Source organism: Macrobrachium rosenbergii, unplaced genomic scaffold, assembly GCF_040412425.1.
Source record: "Macrobrachium rosenbergii isolate ZJJX-2024 unplaced genomic scaffold, ASM4041242v1 171, whole genome shotgun sequence".
In the NCBI taxonomy this organism is placed as follows: Eukaryota; Metazoa; Arthropoda; class Malacostraca; order Decapoda; family Palaemonidae; genus Macrobrachium; species Macrobrachium rosenbergii.
The window spans coordinates 2,691,616-2,711,434 of record NW_027100729.1 but is presented as its reverse complement, the minus strand read 5'-3'; the positions used below and the strand labels follow the sequence as shown (position 1 = coordinate 2,711,434).

General features: G+C 48.0%; 2 protein-coding genes and 1 non-coding gene across 6 annotated transcripts in view; 1 reads left to right on the top strand and 2 right to left on the bottom strand.

The window, feature by feature from the left end:
* The window catches only part of LOC136838168 (uncharacterized), an 864,161-nt gene that overhangs the window by 187,426 nt on the left and 656,916 nt on the right, over window positions 1–19,819 (bottom strand). The window lies entirely within an intron of this gene.
* The window catches only part of LOC136838185 (gastrula zinc finger protein XlCGF57.1-like), an 87,776-nt gene that overhangs the window by 58,665 nt on the left and 9,292 nt on the right, over window positions 1–19,819 (bottom strand). The window lies entirely within an intron of this gene.
* On the top strand, window positions 14,401–14,519 carry LOC136838209 (5S ribosomal RNA). The gene has a single exon (XR_010852898.1). It is a non-coding gene; the product is annotated as a 5S ribosomal RNA (ribosomal RNA).

Here is a 19,819-nt window from a genome sequence, read left to right as displayed (position 1 = left end):
TAGGCCTGAGGCAAAGAGAGCAGCCAATTCTTGTGATCCATCACAAACCGCCTTGTCCGCACAGGGTAAAACTCCTAGCCAGTCTGCAGTAAAATTGTCCAGTAGAGCAGTGCAATCTTCAATCGTCTTTTTCAAAGTTCCCACTGCCTAATCAAGGAAGCTGAATATTTCAAAGACTGAATAAGTCTTTCACTAAATGATCCAACTCCATTGACGAAAAGCCTATCTTAGCCGAAGGACGAGATCGAAGAAGAAGCTGAGTCCTTTTGTTCTTGCACTGCAGTCGAAAGTTTCTTTAAAAGGCTCAAGATGTTAAGGAGATGACGATGAATTGGTTCCAGAGAGGAGTCTTGCGCCACCGGAACGTCTACACTAGTCGAAAGTGGCTGCGTTGGACGATCGATCAGCAGTAGTGGTATGAGATGTTAACCGCTTGTCAGGATGTGGTGCCAAACAAGGCGGTGACTGCAGTCACTGAGTCCAGCGAGACTTCACAGAAGAATTTGCTACAACTGGTGAACCATCAAAGTCCTGAGAACACTCAGTTAAAGTCTGATCTAGCACAGAACGCTTCCTGGTAAGAGGTCGTTTAGCAGGGAGAACCGATGTAGGACGATCAGCACCAAACGATGGTCGGAGCATTTGGCTCAGACAGCGCGCTCTCCTCCACTCGGGCGCTCGTAATCCATTGCATCAACATCCATCACTGGGCATTTGACTGCTGTCGAATGTTCGAAATGTATGGCCAGATCACCAACTGGCCGCTTGACGCCAGCCGAACACCTGGGTGCTCAGCCAATGCTGAACGCACCCCCCACCGGTCGCTCGGCTGATACTGGCCGATCGGCACTCTTCTTAAACAAGAGTTGTGGTACAAACAACTCAGGAGACATCGGGATGTCTTCCTGGTCCCAGAAGCTGCAAGAAGGTTCAGAAATCTGTCATAGATTTCTGAAGCAGAGGATTGCACTCTGGAGCTGCTGACTTTTACAATGGTATGACTGCGCCTCTTGCCTACGTCGGAATTGGGGTCCCTCGCCAAAACGGGATGCACATATACTCGTAAGCCTTTTCAATGGCTGTCCATCAAAAACTGTGGACAGCAGGATTGACTGAGGAGTAAGTGTCCGGAGGCAAAAACCCCTACGGACTCCCATGGACCAACAGTGTGCCTCCTCCCAGGTTTAGGGAAGTTTGACAGGGACCTAGTCTAAGAGATCCATAAGGCGCCTTTTCAGTGGCTGTCTGTTGATACCTGGGACCGGCAACAGGCTCAACTGAGGGGGCAACTACCTGTGGGCAAACCCTACCGACCTCCCTTGGACATTCGGTTTGTCTCCTACCCAGCGACCGATGTTTAGTCGACGCCGCGCAGCAGGAATGAACTGAACACCTGAGCCGGTTGTACCTATTCTTCCGTTACCTACACCTCAACAATATGAGCACTACTGAAGAATTTTTAAAGCTTGAGCTGCTGCAAAAAGTAGGAACTAATAGCAATGTAATTACTTGGTAAGTTACTTATATAAAATGCCTTTTTTGTGATAAAACTATAAGAAATCCTCAGGTATTAGTGTTTTTAAGAGTGGTTTTTTGGTATTTGAACTATCAAAAGAGGCAGTTATAAGTGTTTGTAGAGGGGTGTCAAGTATTTGCGGGGGGTTGTGGCACACATCCCCCCAAGAATACCGGAGGTCGACTGTAGATATAAAGCAAACAAATACACACTCTTGTATACAGTACACAAAAACAACAAGAAAAGGAAAGCGAACAGCAGTCGGGCAGAGAACTGCATAGACGTCTTCACACGATGGCAGCCAACAGCAAAGTGGAGTGCAGACCGATGAGTGGGTGGGGCTTCCCCACTACCGTTGGTAACTAACAACCTTGTCTGAAAGTTAACGTCTGTTTCCGCTCACATCACAAGCAAAATCTTACGTAAAGACCGAAGATTTGTATTTGTGTAGGAACTAGCACTAATAAAATACAGTAACCGTAAGTTCCAGTTTAGCAGTTAGTAGGAGTACAGCATAACATCATCTCTCAATGATGGCCGAAGAAAAAGTGCTTAGCGTCGTCAGGTGAACAGGTGAATGAAAGGAATGGAACAGACTACAGTATAGAATTCACTGCTGAAAGGGAAACCGAGAGGAATAAAGTGGTCTGAAAGGTGTAACAGGAGGAAAACCTTTTGCAGTTGAAGCAGCACTATGAAAGCAAGATGGAAGAAAGAGAATATGAATGGAGGTATAGTACAAGGAATGGAAGGGGTTATAGCAGCTAGGGCCAAAGGGATACTGCAAAGAACCCTAATTAATAGCTACAGCGCACTGTGTGAGGTACACTAATGGCACCACTCCTCTACAAGGGATGGTAGGTAAGTGAGGGGTCCTAGGCCACTAGTTAGCTATGCATTGTTACCAAGTTTCAACAGCCGATTCCAACTAGCACTAAAGATTACTCCAATATAAAAGGCGATGGTTTGGATTCCAGTAGGAACAAATGATTATTATATTGCTGTGAGCTCGTCCTTTATAATTTTAACCAATCTGACATAAAGCTGTGATGCAAATGCTCAGTTAATTTATTTAGCATTTCATCAATGCTTGGAATAATTCTTGATTTTTAACCTGGCAAGTTTGGTTTCTGCATGGTTGTGCTAGCAATGATTTAATCTAAAATGTATAAGTTTCCAGACACCACTGATAGCGAGGTAATATGGACACCAGTCACTTCCCTGCGGCACTTTACATTAATGCATCTCTCTATCAATATTGTAATGAACTCATGTCCACAATTAATTTTAAGATTTAAGAAGTGGCAAGAGCAGGCTCTTTTTCATTTTTAAGATCAGTGCCACAACGGATTACTTAAAGCCACAGAAAAACACTCAAAGAGGATAACGAAAAAAATGTTAAACAATCTTAAGTATTTATTACAAAAAATATTAACAACTTGAATAAGGGTGTACAAAAAAACCTCCACCTATAATAAACTCTTTCACACCACACGATAGATCGAGAGACAGTAAATGGGAGGAGGAAGGAAAACAACCTATTCCTATGAAAGCCCTGAACACTCGAGTAGGAGAGAATGAAATTTTACAAATTAAACCTTAATATTACATACATAATAAATCACCTAAACAAAAAACTGCCGACTTTAATATCAATTAACACACGCCCAGGGTGATAGCACGATGAATTTATAACTGGCAGAACCACACGGATGGCAGTCCAAAAATGATCCTGAAATCACGAGGAGTCTGCAGCTGGAGGATACAGCACACTGACACGCATCAGCAACGTCTATATGAAGTGCACACAGTTTACACGCTTACCGGCTATCAAAATAGAATCGGGCGTTTTCACGACTCCGCAGGTTGGCAGGACGAAGGCACACAGGACGAGGGGAAAGACAGGCTGTCCCTCCAAAGGCAACAGGCAAGTCCAGGGATACAAAGATGAACACAGGATGCAGGGGAGCAGAGGCAGTGCCCTCCAGAACGCACGGGAAGGGCGTCCGACCGCAGCAAAGGGATGCCCCTCAGTGAGCAGCTGCAACAAAGTATCCAGGCAGAAGAAAACTGTAGAAAAAATTCAAAGTTGAGTCCTGTGCGAATAGAGTCTCCAAAAAACCTCCAGGATAAGGAGCCCAATACACACTGCCTTCATTCTCAGACAACAGTCCCCACCAAACGTGAGGCAGCGAACGGGGAATCACCAAACAAGCGTTTCAGCCAAATAATTACATGAAAAGAGAAACAAAACAACTTTCATGGGCGAGGTACCACTTAAATAATAAAAACCTTCGGTAGGAGCGAGAACAACCGTAATCAGTTTTTGTTGTGGCACAAAAATAAAATTAAATTAAATTAACTGAAAGTAATTTACTTTAAAAGGCCACGAATAAAAATTAAGCAAATTATTACAATATATACTCCTTATAATGTTTGAAGAAATGTCAACAGCGTTTGGCTTTGCAATAGTTCAAACTATTACTCTCTTTCACAAGATAATTACTAGGATAGGCTAGGTCAAAGAGGTTATCTCTTTCCAACCATGTGTCTTTGTAAGGTAACTGAACATATGTGCATCTGTTAAATTGAGAAGAATGTTCTTCTGTATCAATAATACCACAAATTATCATCAAATGAAATGTTTGGGGAAGTTCTTTTCTAAAGTATACTTTATGGTTCCTTTTGTCACCATTTTTGGGCAGCCTGCTGCATTTCACTCTGCTTGTTCCCTGTATTGTATTTTTTTTGCTACTTTAAAGCAACTGCATAAATTGAATGGTGAAATCACAATCTTTATAAGTAAACTGTATTTTTTCTAACTATATAAACCTGAGGTCCTTTACATTAGGAATTACTTACGGCGAAGCTGGACACGGCTGTTAAACTCTTGAACAAGGTGGTTAGGCAGTAACTAGGTGGGAATACCCACCTGCCCGGATGTAAACATTCCAGTTTGCCTTTCGGTCCAGGTTCAGATTGAGAGGTGGATGAGGCAGGCATAATATGTAATGTAAAGGACCTCAGGTTTGTATGGTTGAAAAATACAATTTACTTTTAAAAATTGATTTGATTCAACACGACATACAACCTGTTAGTCCTTTACATTAGGAAGACTCACTGGTTGGAGGGAGGAATCTGAGTGAGTCTCCTGAACTGACTGGAGTTCTGCACACCTGGGTTACTCCCCCTGGTTGAAAGAGCGAGGAGGAGTACCGTGCCTCTGACATACTGATTGGAGTGTAGGAACTGCAAGATCAAATGTCAGATACTGGACCTTTTCACATGAATGAGGAAACGTAACTCATACAAAATAGGCTGGAAGGATATAGAGTCGGAGGCAGTAAAGAAAAGCTGAGCTAGGGTTCCCTTATTGTCAGACTCTCCTTCCTCCCCTTTCTAGAGGAAGGAGTGGAATTGCTTCTGTGATTCTAGAAGAAAAATAGAGTGGGTGCTCGATGTGTAGTCTTACACATCAGCACCAGATCCAGCAATTATTGGTTCAAGTCCTATTCTCATTCCGGAGAAGAAGTAGGAGGAGGGGAAGGAGGAGGAAGAGAGGCCAGTCACTCTCGGTATCCTTCTCACTTCCAGAACCAACACCTTAAGCGAGATGCTACTCGTCCTCTTGAAGGAGCCAGGTAAGAAAACACAACTTGTTGAGCAGCCACCACAGGGCCAAGGAAAAAGGTTCCAAGGGTCTGTGGGCAAGACCACAGGAAGACAAGAGTGTGGTCTATGAGACCACGTCTTGCTTCCAGACCAACAGAAACTTCCACAATGTGAGGGATGGACCAAATCATTGACTTCGTGAGCTCTCGGGTGGAAAGTACCAGTATCGTTGTTGCCAGCTGCCAAGTACCTCTTTCGATCCCTTCACAAAGCCAGGAGAAAGATGTGTCCTTAGACACTTCTTCCTTGGGAGAGAGTGTACTAGCAAAAACACTGACAACATCCAGGTTAGGAATATCAAGCCCTTTCGGAAAGTACCACAGCTCCTATGATCTGGATCATCAACACAAAGTCCAAGGAGCAGAGGAACAAGAAGGACTCAAACCTGACAATAGATGCCCATGGATTCAGAGTCCACCTACGACATCCGAGGAGTCGAGATATTGATCCCCATCCATGTTCTTCCATCTTCTGCGCCAAGGCCAGAGCAAGACGAGAGATGGTCCTAAGAGGGCACATCTCCATCCGACGACTCTCGTAAGGGCGCATGCAGAGCATGGGACAGGAACCCTAAACGAGAGTCACATGCCACCAAGGGAACAGTTCCCTGGGACAGCAAGACCGAAGAAGCTTCTCGTACATAGCTAGATCTCGACTCAGGAGAAGGTGGCTACTTCAGATAAAAGACTAGGTCGCAAGGGCCTACGTTCTTAACAAATGCAAGGGGAAGAAGCAACTCTCGGCGAAGAAGACAAGGAAGTCCAGACTTGAAGAGCAACTCTGACACGAGAAGTTCCGCCAACGACACCCACCACCGAAGACGGATCAAGTCCCTGGGACAATGTTGCAGAGGACTTAAAGAAATATCCAGCTATATCCGTTGCCGCTCGGCGAGAAAGCCTATCCTTGCAAGGAAAGCTGGAAGGTCTCCCAGTCCTGAACACACGGATGTACTGCCTCAAGAATCACTTCTTGGTAGCAGCTACAGGAGGTTGGGTCAAGCAGAACTCTTCTCGATGCCTCGACTATCAGGTCGGGCGAAACGTGAAGTCTTCCAGCATTTGTCTGTAACTCGGGGTGAGCAATGCTTGTGAACCCCTAGCGGAACAGACAAATATGGAAGGAAAAACATAGATATCGAATTTTTCCCAAAAACACAGCATGCCTCACCGTAGCGGCCCCTGGGTCTGGAACGGAGGAACGAGAAATACTACCGACTTGTTGTGCATGGAGGCAACAGAAAGATGGAAGGGATCCTCAGTTGCGCAGTCTCTTCGTGAATCTTCGTGAAAAAAAGTGTGAGCAGCACGTTCTGTCCTGATCACTCAAACCCGAGGCCAAGCTCGCCTATCAATACATCCCAACCTGGAATGCATCTGGCTAATTGATCTGTCGAGTGTGCTATAGAACACTCAAGTACTTGCACATGTCGACAGATGAAACAGGAATAAAAAACGATTCTCTTGTTGAAAAATGCCACTACTGTGGTTTTGTTGTTCAATGAAACCACTGAGTGTTGCAAAACTCATCCTGAATTCTCAGAAGGCCAAAAGGCTGCCTTGAGCCCAGGATGGTGATGAGAAGGTACTAATCGTCTTGGTCACACACCTTCAAGACAAAGTCTTACCGGTGTGCGCCTATTCCTCGATCGGTGAATCCACAAGTACACACACAATGTGAGGGGAATATGCAAGTATATTCGAAGGTTCTTTCAATCAAGCATAGCCTAACCTTTTTTCATACTTTGAAGAAGAAAGAAGGATGGAGGAATGGAAGCAGACCTCCATTCTCCACCATGAGAAAGCTTCTGCAAGATGACAGTATACCGAGACAATTAGCTCTAGCCTGGCTGGCATTTCCCGAATTGGGAGCATTGGAGAGGAAGCAGGATGGAAGCTTGATGAAAAGAATTGTCGAGACCTAAGGGAAACTGATACTTCTCTTGAAGGAATCCATTCCCAGGTCTCGGCAATGTCGCTGCCAGCTCCAGGGACTCGATAAGTATCATTTCATCCAGTCATCAGCAGTAGGAGAACTTCTTTCTAGATGATACTTCTTTCTCTCTTCCCTTCTCCCTCCTCCCTTATGGGAAAGAGTGTGGAAAGAGACACAGTTATGTGCACTTTCCTAGAAGGGAAGAAGAGGGCTATGTGTTCCGCGATCTTCTTCCGAAGCCTGGGACTTCTTAGGAGTTGAGGGGGGCTGGCTTGAACTCGAGGTTGAGTTGTGATGACTAAGACTCCAAGGTCCTGGCCATTGTCCAAAGGACAAGGCAGTGCCCTGGTACGAACCTTGATTACCAGGGTATCTGGCAAATCTCTGAAAGAGAAAGGCAGAACCAAGTAAAGGTTCATTCCTAAGGGTCGAGCCAACTCGGGACTTACGAAACCGAAAATCCAAATTGGGACAAAGTCCTTCTTCTTAGCACCAAAATTGCCCACAGACCTGCAGTCGGCAAGACCCTCCAAGGCAAGAATTCGTAGTCTGTCAAGGCAGGGAAGAAGCTTGGAGTCTCAACCTGAATGAACTCCTTGTCGAAAGAAAAGAATTTATCTGGTCGAGAACGCTCTTGGAAGCCAGGACCGCAGCAGTCCCTGACACTCTCGGCACCTCGGGAACTGCAAGGGTTGCAAGTGATGAAGATTATTCATTGGGGGAGCCACGGTCCTGACCCTGGGATCCTCGCGCTGATGAATCGGCACAAAGTTCTCCGAAAAAATGAGGGCGATCTCAACTTGAAGAGGAAAACCCTCGCTGCTTCCGAAGCATGAAACTCCTGTACCTCTCTCCTTGGAGGGAGACCTTGACAGATCCCATGAAACCCTCCTCAGCTATCTGGCTGTACTACGAGACAATCGGGGAACCGAAACCCAAAGCACGCCAGGCAGCCGAACTCCAAAGACAAATTCGTCGGAGCTCTCTATGTCTGTCTCGCGCCTCTCAGAACAACCAAGAGGAAAAGAGAAAAGGTGAGGAGAAAGAATACCCCTACCTGTCCTGCCAGTAAGACCAGCAGGAGAGGCGGACCGTGAGCGATACTCAACTGAAGGAGATTACAGGCAGTCCCTGGTTTACGACGGGGGCGGCTTACGACGTTCCGAGGTTACAACACTTCAAATATATTCATCAGAAATTATTTCCCTGTTTACAACGCATGTTCCAGGGTTATGACGCGTAATACGTCAATCCGACGGAAGAAATATGGCTCCAAAATGGCAGAATAATCAAAATTTGGAGTTTTTTTTATGAAAACAATAAAAATGCAGTTTACATCGTTTTCAATACACCCAAAGCATTAAAGTAAGGTTTTCTTAGGACTTTTGGCGATTTTTGAAGATTTTTCGGTTTACAACAATTTCCGGTTTATGATACGGCATAGGAACGGAACCCCTATCATAAACCAGGGACTGCCTGTACTGTCACATGGGGGAAGAGTGCTTGTGGCGTGGCAAAGCGCTTTCCTGGGAAAAGGAGAAAGCTCACCCGAAAAGAGCCAAGAACCTGATTCTGATAAACCGAGTGGGGCAGAGCCGAGACGCACCGAAGTGAGCCGATCACACAAATGTGATCCAGGCTGGGTGGTATGCAGTGGACTGGGAGGCAGGCCTGGAAAGCTGAGCCAGTCTCGCAAGTGTGGCCAGGGCCTGGGTGGGGCGAGCAAGCCAAGCAAGCCGAGCCGATCGCTTCGAACACAATCAGAACTGGACAGGGCGGAACTTGTCTGCCATGAACTAGTGGTAGTTTCCCAAACTCTAAACTCCTTCAAGGCTGAAGCCCTTCGAGAAGAAGGTTCTAAGGGGAATTCTGTGTCTGCTATCCTGCATGCTTGAACCCTAAGGTTCAAGACGTGAGGATGAAACCCGCCCAAGCAACCGAAGCAGCCGGCGGGCATTAACGAGACACCTGGCGTCTTGGCACTTTCTCTCGTCCTGTGCCTCTCGTCAGGAGAGCGCTCGTAATTCATAGAATTCGAGCGACCCACGAGACTCCCAAAAATCAGGAGCAGCTGCTTTCGGTTTCCTAAGAAATCGAAAAGAGCCAGGCACAGAACCAGACTTAGATGCAGACTTCCAAGACTGGCAATGAGGGCGCGGCCTCGATAGGCCGCGCTCCCACGGCCCCTGTAATGCCAGACCCCACAGGAGAATGAGAATCTGTTCCCGCCCCAGGCTGGGAAGAGCCAACAAGAGAAACTTGTCTCCCGGTAGAGAGCAGTACCTTAGAAGTCCTGCAGGACTCCCAAAGGGAATCTCTTCCCTGTTTCTTTTGGCATTCAAACCGACAGGATTGAGACACCAGGGTGGGAACCCAACGGAACACTGGCAAGCACTTGGGGAGCGCTTGTGGTGCTGGCAGGAAGAGCTGAGACACCTGGGTGCCTCGGCTCTTTCTCTCGAACTTTTAAGTTAAGTATATCTTAGTTTAACCAGACCACTGAGCTGATTACCAGCTCTCCTAGGGCTGGCCCGAAGGATTAGACTTATTTTACGTGGCTAAGAACCAACTGGTTACCTAGCAACGGGACCTACAGCTTTTTGTGGAATCCAAACCACATTATGGAGAGAAATGAATTTCTATCACCAGAAATAAATTCTTCTAATTCTTCATTGGCCGGTCAGAGACTCGAACGCTGGGCCAACAGTGTGCAAGCCGAGAGCTCTAGACACCCCTCCAATGAAGAACTAAATTCGAACTGCTCTGGAACTGGGCCGAGGAGAGTACTCTAGAGACCAGATCGGGATACTCCATATTCCACTGAATCTTGAGTACCTGGAGTGGCTCGTGAACGAGCCCCCGAAGCAGCCCCCTGTATTTAGAGGCAGAACCTCTAGGACTGGGAACGGGATCGCAAACCGAGGTCTGCGTGCCCGTGGCTGCCGAAACACAAAACCCAGGGGTATGCAAATCGGTTTCCTAACCCGAAGGTTGGGAAGAGCCAATCAGAGACGAGTCTCTAGACGTCCAAGGTCATCAAGGTTAAAGAAGCAGCCTTCCTCTCCTTCGACCGATGGAGGTCTGTCCAAATTCCTGGACCCCCTTGGACCTCGGGAGAGGAAGGGAAGAGGCAGCAGAAGACGAAATTGAAGATAAGTTGAAGAAGACACTGGCTACTTCCACAGGGCGACTTCCTTCACCTTCACTCAGACATCTTCTACAGGATGGTGGACACGAAACATCATAGGCAGCTAGACAGGAACACAACGGAAGTGGCCCAGGGCACGACCACCAGGAGATGCAGCAGGCACAATCAGGACAGCCGATGCAGGAGCAATGGAAACAGTTCGGAAGGAGCTACAGCAACAGCCAGGAACGTCACATGAAAGTCACCAGCAGTGACAGGAATGATCAAGACAGCTGCGGCAGGAGACCACGAGCAGCCACCAAGAGACTGTTGTTGAGTTAACAGGAGCATAACACAGGAAACAGCAGGAGCAGATGGACCACAGATACACCAGATGCAGTGCCATGTCATACATGGAGGCCAGCAATGACAGAGATCGGAACGATCCCGACGTGGAACTGTCACTCCAACCAGGTGCTGTGGTTGGTCCAAAAGCAACACTGAATGAACGTTGGAACTCCATCATGCAAGATATCCCCTGAGATATCCAGCCAACTACTACTGCGTCTGCAATGCTCACTGTCAACCTGAAAGAAAAAGCAAAGATGAATAGTAGAGGGAGACTTCTCTCGCTATGAGGGGAACTGCCTTATGCAGCGAGAGGAGGCGGCACCCCCGCCCCCGCGGTCTTTGCCCGACGAGCGAGCAAAGAGGGTGAAGGAGAGAGATCTCTACCGAAGGAGAGATAAGGAAGAATCTACAGGGAGAGAGAAGGACGGAGGGGAGGCCACCCAGGGTGCCGTGGAAGCGGAACTTACGACACCCGTAACCTCCGCTCCACCGCAACTCTAAGCTCAGGGGGCAAAAACAACAGTCAGCACAAGTAGGAAGGAAGCAGTCATGCCCTTGTATATGGAGGGTGAGATCCCAAGAAAGGAAGCGAACTCTTATATCCCGATCAATGTAGGGAAGTGAAGATATTACGTCCCAAACTAATACCTCTGAACATACAGGGGAATGCCTTCAGTATCTAAATAAGGGGCTACTGGAAGAGAAGCATTACCACTCGGTAACACCCCTTTAAATACGCCCTTGGCCATCACACCAAGACACAGATGCGGGGGAATGACGGCTTATGCAAGTTTATCACTAATCATGGGTTTGTATTAATAAATATCAAACACACGTAATATATACACAAAAATACACTAAGATCCCACCGGGATAATAAAGAGCTTAACGACAGTCAGGCAAACAGATCTGAAACCACGTCTGCAACTCATGATGGCAGAAAGCAAACTGGAATGTTTACATCTGGGCAGGCGGGTATTCCCACCTACATGGCGTGAATTACTGCCTAACCACCTTGTTCAAGAGTTTAACGGCAGTGTCCAGCTTTGCCGTAATTAATTCCTAATGTAAATGACCGACAGTTTGTATATCATGTCGGAACAATTCATGTTTATTAATCCTTAATGGATGGATCCCCTCATAAGAGGATCTAAAACAGGTTTTGGGTGGTGGACTGTTCTTGACTTGAAGGGAGAATGTCTTGCTCCTCTCTCTCTTTCTCCCATGATGTCTTTTTATTTACTTGCTAATAAATATGCCCAGGGATTTCTGTTTGTTTTAGTTCTTATCTTTTAAGATGTAATGCCAGTTACAACTGTAATTTTGCAAAGAAAAATGCAAAGAAATGTTAGAAACAACAGGTATACCTCCAAAAGAGTTACTGCATCTCCCAATCTCAGTAAATTTACATAAATATTCTACAACAAATATAGTCAGAATCTGTTACTGATTTTAGTTCCTATCTCTTATGATATTGCATGAACTGTAATTATAATTTTGTTCATGCGACTTACCTGTCAGATATATATATAGCTGTATTCTCCGAAGTCCGACAGAATTCCAAAACTCGGCACACGCAGTGGGCCAGGTGGTTAGTACCCATTCCACCGCTGGGAGGCGGGTATCAGGAACCATTCCCATTTTCTATTCAGATTTTTCTCTGTCGCCGGTACTGTCAACATCTGTTTTCAGTACCTCCGTCTTTGGATTTCGTAAACTCGTTATTTTCCACTTAAGTATTCGTTTTGACTTTTGGTTTTTGTCTTTGGATTGTGGATTGGCATACGCTTTTGTGGAATTTGCTTTTGATTGCTCTTTGGATGATGTCTGGATCTAGTTATGCTAGCTTCAGAGTATGTTGTGTGAATGAGCTTAAGGTGAGGCTACCGAAAGCTTCGGTAGATCCTCACAATATATGCATGAGGTGTAGGGGGCAGGTTTGCTTGATAAATGATCGCTTACTCTGCCTCCCACCCTGCTAATTTATTAGTTCAGGATTTCATTCTCGCACTAATAGTGCTCCTTTTTGCATCTGGAAGATGGCTAACAAAATAATAACTATTGCGGAGGTGCATAGATTGAGCGAGTCAAGCGATAATAAAGAAGAAGCAATAGTAACGCCGGGTCAATCAAAGTGCTCGTCGTGAAAACGGACTTGTAAGGCGGACGCTGAAGAGGATATGTCCAATAAAGTTATCGTAACTATGTTGTTACAACAAAATCAAACACTTATGGAGTTATTAAAGGAAATGTAAGGTTTGTTTTTGGAGATAGTGACGTCACGTAGGCAAATGGCTGCCTCCTAGTAAAAAGTAAACAAACGCTTTCGCGAGTTCAAAGTAGCACGTAAAGCGTTAAAGATGCCATAATTTACTCAGGTCAGTATCAAACATTAGTTTTAGTCAGGGGGAGGAGATAACCTACCATAATTTTAGTTAAAACGACGAGAATAGGTTTTATCTCGCCGAGACTGATTTATATCTACCGTCCTAACGTAGGCGAGCCAAATTCGTATAACTAGTACTCGTAGGCTAAGCGGGAGTTAAGACTTCCCAAGTAGGTAGCCTATTTCACATTATATTGACTGGGGGGCCTTTCTGTCAAGCATGCTTCGTCTCCCAGTCGTGCTCACCGCTCGCTGGATCGCCATCGTGACGCTCTGCTGCAGCGTGACGCTCCGCAAGCAGCTATCCTGATCGCTTCTGTAGCTGCTTGTCAGGACGCTCCTCTCGCTGCCGTGCAGGACGCTCGGCTGGACCGCCATCGTGACGCTCCGCAAGCAGCTATCCTGGACGCTTCTGTAGCTGCTCGTCAGGACGCTCCTCTCGCTGCCGTGCAGGACGCTCCTCTCGCTGCCGTGCAGGACGCTCGGCTGGACCGCCATCGTGACGCTCCACAAGCAGCTATCCTGGACGCTTCTGTAGCTGCTCGTCAGGACGCTCCTCTCGCTGCCATGCAGGATACTCGGATGGACTCTCAGGAGGACGCCTCTTTGGTTGCTCGACGTGATGCTTCAGAGCAATCAAAGACTGCGAGGAAGCGTAGATCCCATCTGCGTGTTGGACCGCAAGGCCTTCGTTCTCCCAATGCTTTGGGAGACTCTCTGTTTCTCCCATTGAAGAGGGAGAAGTCTCTTGTGAGTGGGAGCTTGCAGTCCTTGAGCAGCCTCCCCCTTCCTCGTCTACGGACTACCAGGTGTTAGCCGGTTTTTCTTAAGGACTTGTTTGGCGACAAGTTCAAACCCTCGGGCCCTCTCTCTCCTTTTTTCGCAGTTTGCTTCGTCCTAGACGAGGAGAGCGCCAGGGTTTGTCAAGATGACTTCGTCTCTGGCGACGAAGAAAGCCTTCAAGAAGGTTAACACCTGGATGGAGGAAAGGAAGACCCAAGGCAAGACTTCTTTTGCCCTGCCTCCGTCCAAGCTGAGCGGCAAGGCAGGTATATGGTACGAGACCGGAGAGGAAGTCGGCTCAAGAGTTCCTTCGTCGTCCCAGGGAGACTTCGCTAGCTTGGTCGACGCGCCTAGAAGGTTCCTCCTGTCGGCTGCCAAAGTGTCCTGGACTATGTCGGAGACGGATCACCATTTTAAAGGACTGTTTCGAACCATGGAGGTCTTCAATTTCCTGGACTGGTGTTTGGGGGCTCTAGACGTCAGGATTAGGAGTCCCGACTCGATCGGCCTGGGGGAGCTGTCCAGCGTGTTGAACTGCATGACAAGGCAGTCAGGGATGGCTCGGAGGAACTGGCTTCCCACTTTTGTACGGGCCTCTTGAAGAAGAGGGCCTTGTACTGTAACTTTACAGCCTACGGCCCTACCACGTTGGATGCACCGCTTCTCGTCCGATCAGCGAAGTTAAGCAACGTTGGGTCTGGTCAGTACTTGGATGGGTGACCGCCTGGGAACACCAGATGCCGTTGGCGTCATACTTTTGCAAAGTCAGTTTCTCCGTCGCAGAGGGCAGAATTGCTGTTCTCCCCGTTTTCGAGCCATCTCTTCCCCCAGTCCTTGATCAAGGATCTTGCTGCCAGCTTGAAGGAGAAGGCCACTCAAGACCTCTTGGCCCACTCGTCAAGACGCCCGGCAGTCCCTTTGACGTCGTTGTCGGGTCAGACCTCCAGGAAGCAGAAGCCCTTTCGTGGAGGAGCTTCTTCCTCGAGATCTTCTCCCCGAGGTAGAGGTCTTTCCAGAGGCGGAGCCCCGCCTAAACCTAGGGGCAAGAAGTGACTTGCAGCGCCTCCAGACACCTGTAGGGGCCAGGCTTCTCTCGTTTGCGAGAGCCTGGAGAGCAAGAGGGGCAGACACCTGGTCCCTTGAAGTTATCGAGAGAGGATACAAGATCCCCTTTCTCGACTCAACACTTCTGTGCACGTCGCCCAGGGATCTGTCGTCCTCATTCCATCAAGAGAAGCAACAGATCCTTTTCGAGCTATTAGAGCAAATGCTCGAGAAAGAGCTGTGGAGCAAGTCCTGGAGCTGGACTCCCCAGGATTCTACAACCGACTGTTCCTAGTTCCGAAGCAGTCGAGAGGATTGAGACCAGTCCTAGATGTCAGCAGACTGAACCGCTTCATGGTGAAGGAGAAGTTCACGATGGAGACGTCCCAGTCTGTTTTAGGAGCATTAAGACCAGGAGATTCGATGGTCGCTCTGGACTTACAGGACGCTTACTTTCACGTTCCCTGACATCCCCAGTCGAGGAAGTACCTGAGGTTTGTACTCGGGGGACGAGTGTTTCAATTCAGAGCTCTTTGCTTTGGGCTAAGCACAGCTTCCATGATCTTCACGATTATCATGAGAAATGTGGCGAGATGGCTTCACTTGGCGGGTATTCGTATCTCGCTTTACCTGGCCGATTGGCTCATCCGAGCCTCTTCACAGTCAAAGTGTCTGGAGGACCTGAATGCGAATTTAGAGTTGACAAAGTCCCTAGGACTTCTAGTGAACGAAGAAAAGTCCCATCTGATCCCGACGCAGTCCATCGTCTATCTGGGGATTCAGATGGATTCAGTGGCTTTTCAAGCTTTTCCATCCCAGGAACGTCAGCAGCAATGCTTAGAAAAAGTCTCATCCTTCCTAGGGAAGGAAATATGCTCAGTGAGGGAATGGATGAGTTTGCTGGGGACCATTTCCTCTCGGGAGAAGTTTGTTTCCCTGGGAAGACTTCATCTCAGGCCGCTCCAGTTTTTCCTGGCGGAAAACTGATTAGACAAGGAGAATCTAGAGGAGACCCTGAAGATCTCTCCCGTTTTCAAGATTCACCTGAGGTAGTGGCTCGACCCCTTGAGGTTGGCAGAAGGGGTTTCTCTACGCCTTCAGAGCCCCGACCTAGTGTTGTTTTCCTACGCACCCAGGGAGGGATGGGCAGCAACACTAGGAGGGGAGGAAGTGTCAGGCACCTGGAGAGGGGAACAGGTGTCCTGGCACATCAATCTCAAGGAATTAGGGGCGATCCTGCTGGCCCTTCAATCCTTTGAGAGCCAAGTGTCAGGCCGAGTCGTACAAGTAAATTCAGACAACTCCACAGCCCTGGCATACCTCAAGAAACAGGGAGGAACTCGTTCCCGGTCCCTGTTCGCCCTGGCGAGGGAAATCCTGCTTTGGGCCCATGCGCGGGGGATCGCGATCCTTGCGAGGTTCGTTGCAGGAGTGGAGAATATCCGCGCGGACCTTCTCAGTCGACAGCGTCAGCTTCTACCGACCGAGTGGACCCTTCACGAGGAAGTATGTCAGGAGCTGTGGAGGTTATGGGGACGTCCCTTGGTAGATCTGCTCAGGCAGCCCCATTTCGAAAGGTACCTCAAACTTCCCCGCTCTGAGTCTAACTGCATTCAGACTATCAGCCGTCAACAAGGATCTTCATGATCTCTTGAGATCCTTTGAGACTGTCAAGGTACCTCATTCCAGGACGCCTCCCTGGAACCTGGATGTCGTTCTAAAATTTTTTATGTCAAATACCTTCGAGCCTCTTTCTTCGTTCTCTCAAGAATGTGACAAGGAAGGTTATTTTCCTAACTGCTCTGGCTGCGGCGAAGAGAGTTAGTGATCTTCAGGCTATCAATAATCATGTAGGTTTTAGAGGCCATAATACAGTATGTTCTCTAAGCCCTATGTTCTTGCTAAAAACGAGAACCCGTCTACCCCTTGGCCCAGGACCTTCGAGATTAAGGGTATGATGGAAATTCTTGGACAAGAACCAGAAAGAGTCCTCTGTCCTGTCAGGGCTCTCAAATTTTATTTGCAGAAGACTCAGGAAAGTCGAGGTCCTTCAGACAGTCTGTGGTGCTCTGTCAAGAGGCCGGATTTGCCTCTTTCTAAGAATGCACTGGCGTTCTTTTATAGTTGCACCATTTTAGACGCACTTTCCGACGTTCAAGGCAGTGACTTGAGTCTTTTGAAAGTTAAGGCTCACGAAGTTAGAGCCATTGCAACCTCGGTGGCTTTCCAGAAGAACATGTCCCTTAGCGATCTTCTGGGTACCACCTTCTGGCGAAGCAATTCGGTGTTCGCTTCACATTACTTGCGGGACGTGAAGACGACATACGAAGACTGCTATTCGCTAGGACCATACGTTTCCGCACTCCAGATCGGCTCCCAGGACCAGGAAGAGGGCAAGTCGAAAGCCGCAAGAGGGTTACGGGGGCTTCCCACCGATCTGGCGTCCCTTCGGCAGGACCTGTTGTCACTTCTGCAGACACAGTGTTGCGGGCAGAGAGCGATACTCATCCTATCCTTTAGAGGTTAGGAAGTATATTTTAATCTTGATTTTGTTTTTTTACGTCAGATCGGTCCCATAACGCTTCTAGGCCTGGACCTCTGTCGGACTCCCAGGACCAGGGAGAGGGCATGTCGAAAGCCGCAAGAGGGTTACGGGGGCTTCCCCCGATCTGGCGTCCCTTCGGCAGGACCTGTTGACGCTCTCGGTCAGGTGGTTGGTCGTTGCTCCTTTTGCCCTCACAGTATGGCCTTATGATCTAGTCCCATTGTGGTCACGCCCCCGTGGACAGATCATCTAGAACTCACCAGCTATATAGGTCACTACCTTGCTGGAGACTCTAGTAAAGCAGAAGCAGGCTTGGGTGACAGTAATCACGAAGTCAGCTATGCTAACATAGGCCTGGACCTCTGTCGGAAACCCCAGGACCAGGGAGAGGGCATGTCGAAAGCTGTAAGTTGATTACGGGGCTTCCCACCGATCTGGCGTCCCTTCGGCAGGTCCTGTTGACGCTCTCGGTCAGGTGGTTGGTCGTTGCTCCTTTTGCTCTCACAGTATGGTCTTATGATCTAGTCCCATTGTGGTCACGCCCCGTGGACAGATCATCTAGAACTCACCGGCTATATAGGTCACTACCTTGCTGGAGACTCTAGTAAAGCAGAAGCAGGCTTGGGTGACAGTAATCACGAAGTCAGCTATGCTAACAAGTAAGGAACCAAGGCGTCAATCGCCTACATATATTTGTTTCCTAAATCCTATTCTGTCTCTTCCCACCTCCAATGGTGGGATTCAGCTATATATATATCTGACAGGTAAGTCGCATGAACAAAATGATATTTTAATGATAAAATAAAGTTTGTTCATACTTACCTGGCAGATATATATAATCATAGTGCCCACCCACCTCCCCTCAGGAGACAGTGGCACTAGAAAATCTGAATAGAAAATGGGAATGGTTCCTGATACCCGCCTCCCAGCGGCGGGAATGGGTACTAACCACCTGGCCCCACTGCGTGTGCCGCGAGTTTTTGGAATTCTGTCGGACTTCAGAGAATACAGCTATATATATACCTGCCAGGTAAGTATGAACAAACTTTATTTTATCATTAAAATATCATTTTACAAAATAAAATAAAGTAAATTATTAAAAAACATTTATAACTTGGTAAAATAAAATTGTTTTGTGAAAGAGGCCCCACACAGGGTTGTAAATGCAGGTATTCCCCTACTTACGATGGGGTTAGGTTCCAAAAAACCCAACGTAGGTTGAAAAAATCGTTTGTTCCTACACAAATACAAACCCTTGGTCCTTTACTTATGTGGGGATTACTTTCAGCGAAGCTGAACTGGCCGCTAAAGACTTACAAGGCATGTGTTGGTATTACTACCAGCCGGGAAGATGGTTGGTAACAGTGGGAAACCCACGGTACCAACTGCCCGGCTTCACGCATTCACTTTACTTTCCAGCCTCGTCTGATGCGGACGTGTTTCCCTACTCTCTGCTCAGACCTTTCTGGATGCTAGAGCTTCAACCTTTTCACAGTGTGTTTGTTCCTGTTTTTCATTTAGGCTTGCTACTCTGTATAACTGTGCGTGTTTGTAATTATGGACGATCTGTTACACACCCATGATTTGGATAAGCCTGTGTGCCGGATTTGTCCTGGCAAGGACAAAAAGTGTGGCGCTGAAGTGCGGATTCTGACCCCCACTCACTTTGTGTAAAATGTAGGAAAGTGAGCAAGGACCCCCCTGATTGTACTGTTGATGATCCCAGCAATGAGTGTAGGCTTTGGTCCCCCAAGCAGTGGGATAGATACTCTCGGAGGCCCAGATACAAACGTAAGGAGACTAAGGCGTCGGAGGGGCTGTCTTCGGCTCTTTCGACTCCGATAGTTGTTAATCCTTCTCAGTCGTATCTGAGTCCCGAAGGCCTACCCTTACTGGCCCTTACCAGCACTGAATCTATCTCCCTGTACCTTGTGTCTGCATCCACGGTCACAGAAGAGGCAAGATCGGTGGACCTAGCCTACACTGCTCTCAATTCTCCCCCTCACCCAGAGTCCCTGGTCCCTGAGTTGAGGGGGGGGGCCCCTACCCGCCTTTGTCTTCCTCAGGATTGGTTTCTGTGCCAGGTTTGAGTCAGGTGTGGGAGTCGCTCGGGATGGTTGGCAACCCTGATCTTCCTTTGCTCCTCGAGCATATCAGCTCTGCTGCACGGGCGGGAGTACTGCTCCCTCCCCCCACTACCCATACGGCTGATGCTCTCACGACCACCACCGTCACTGCTGTGCTGCCGAGGAGCGTGGTGACCTCGGTGGGAACTCATCATGCCTATGGTGCGGTTCCTACTCCTGCCATCTGTGTCGACGCTTGCTGGTCCAGTCTGCTCGGTCACTCCGCCGCCTCCCGGCTACGCTCTCACGCCTCCTGCCTCGCTTCCACCGTTACCCGTGCCTACTCCAGACCTCACAACGTTTCCTGGGTCTCTAATTGTTCCTGCCAGCGTAC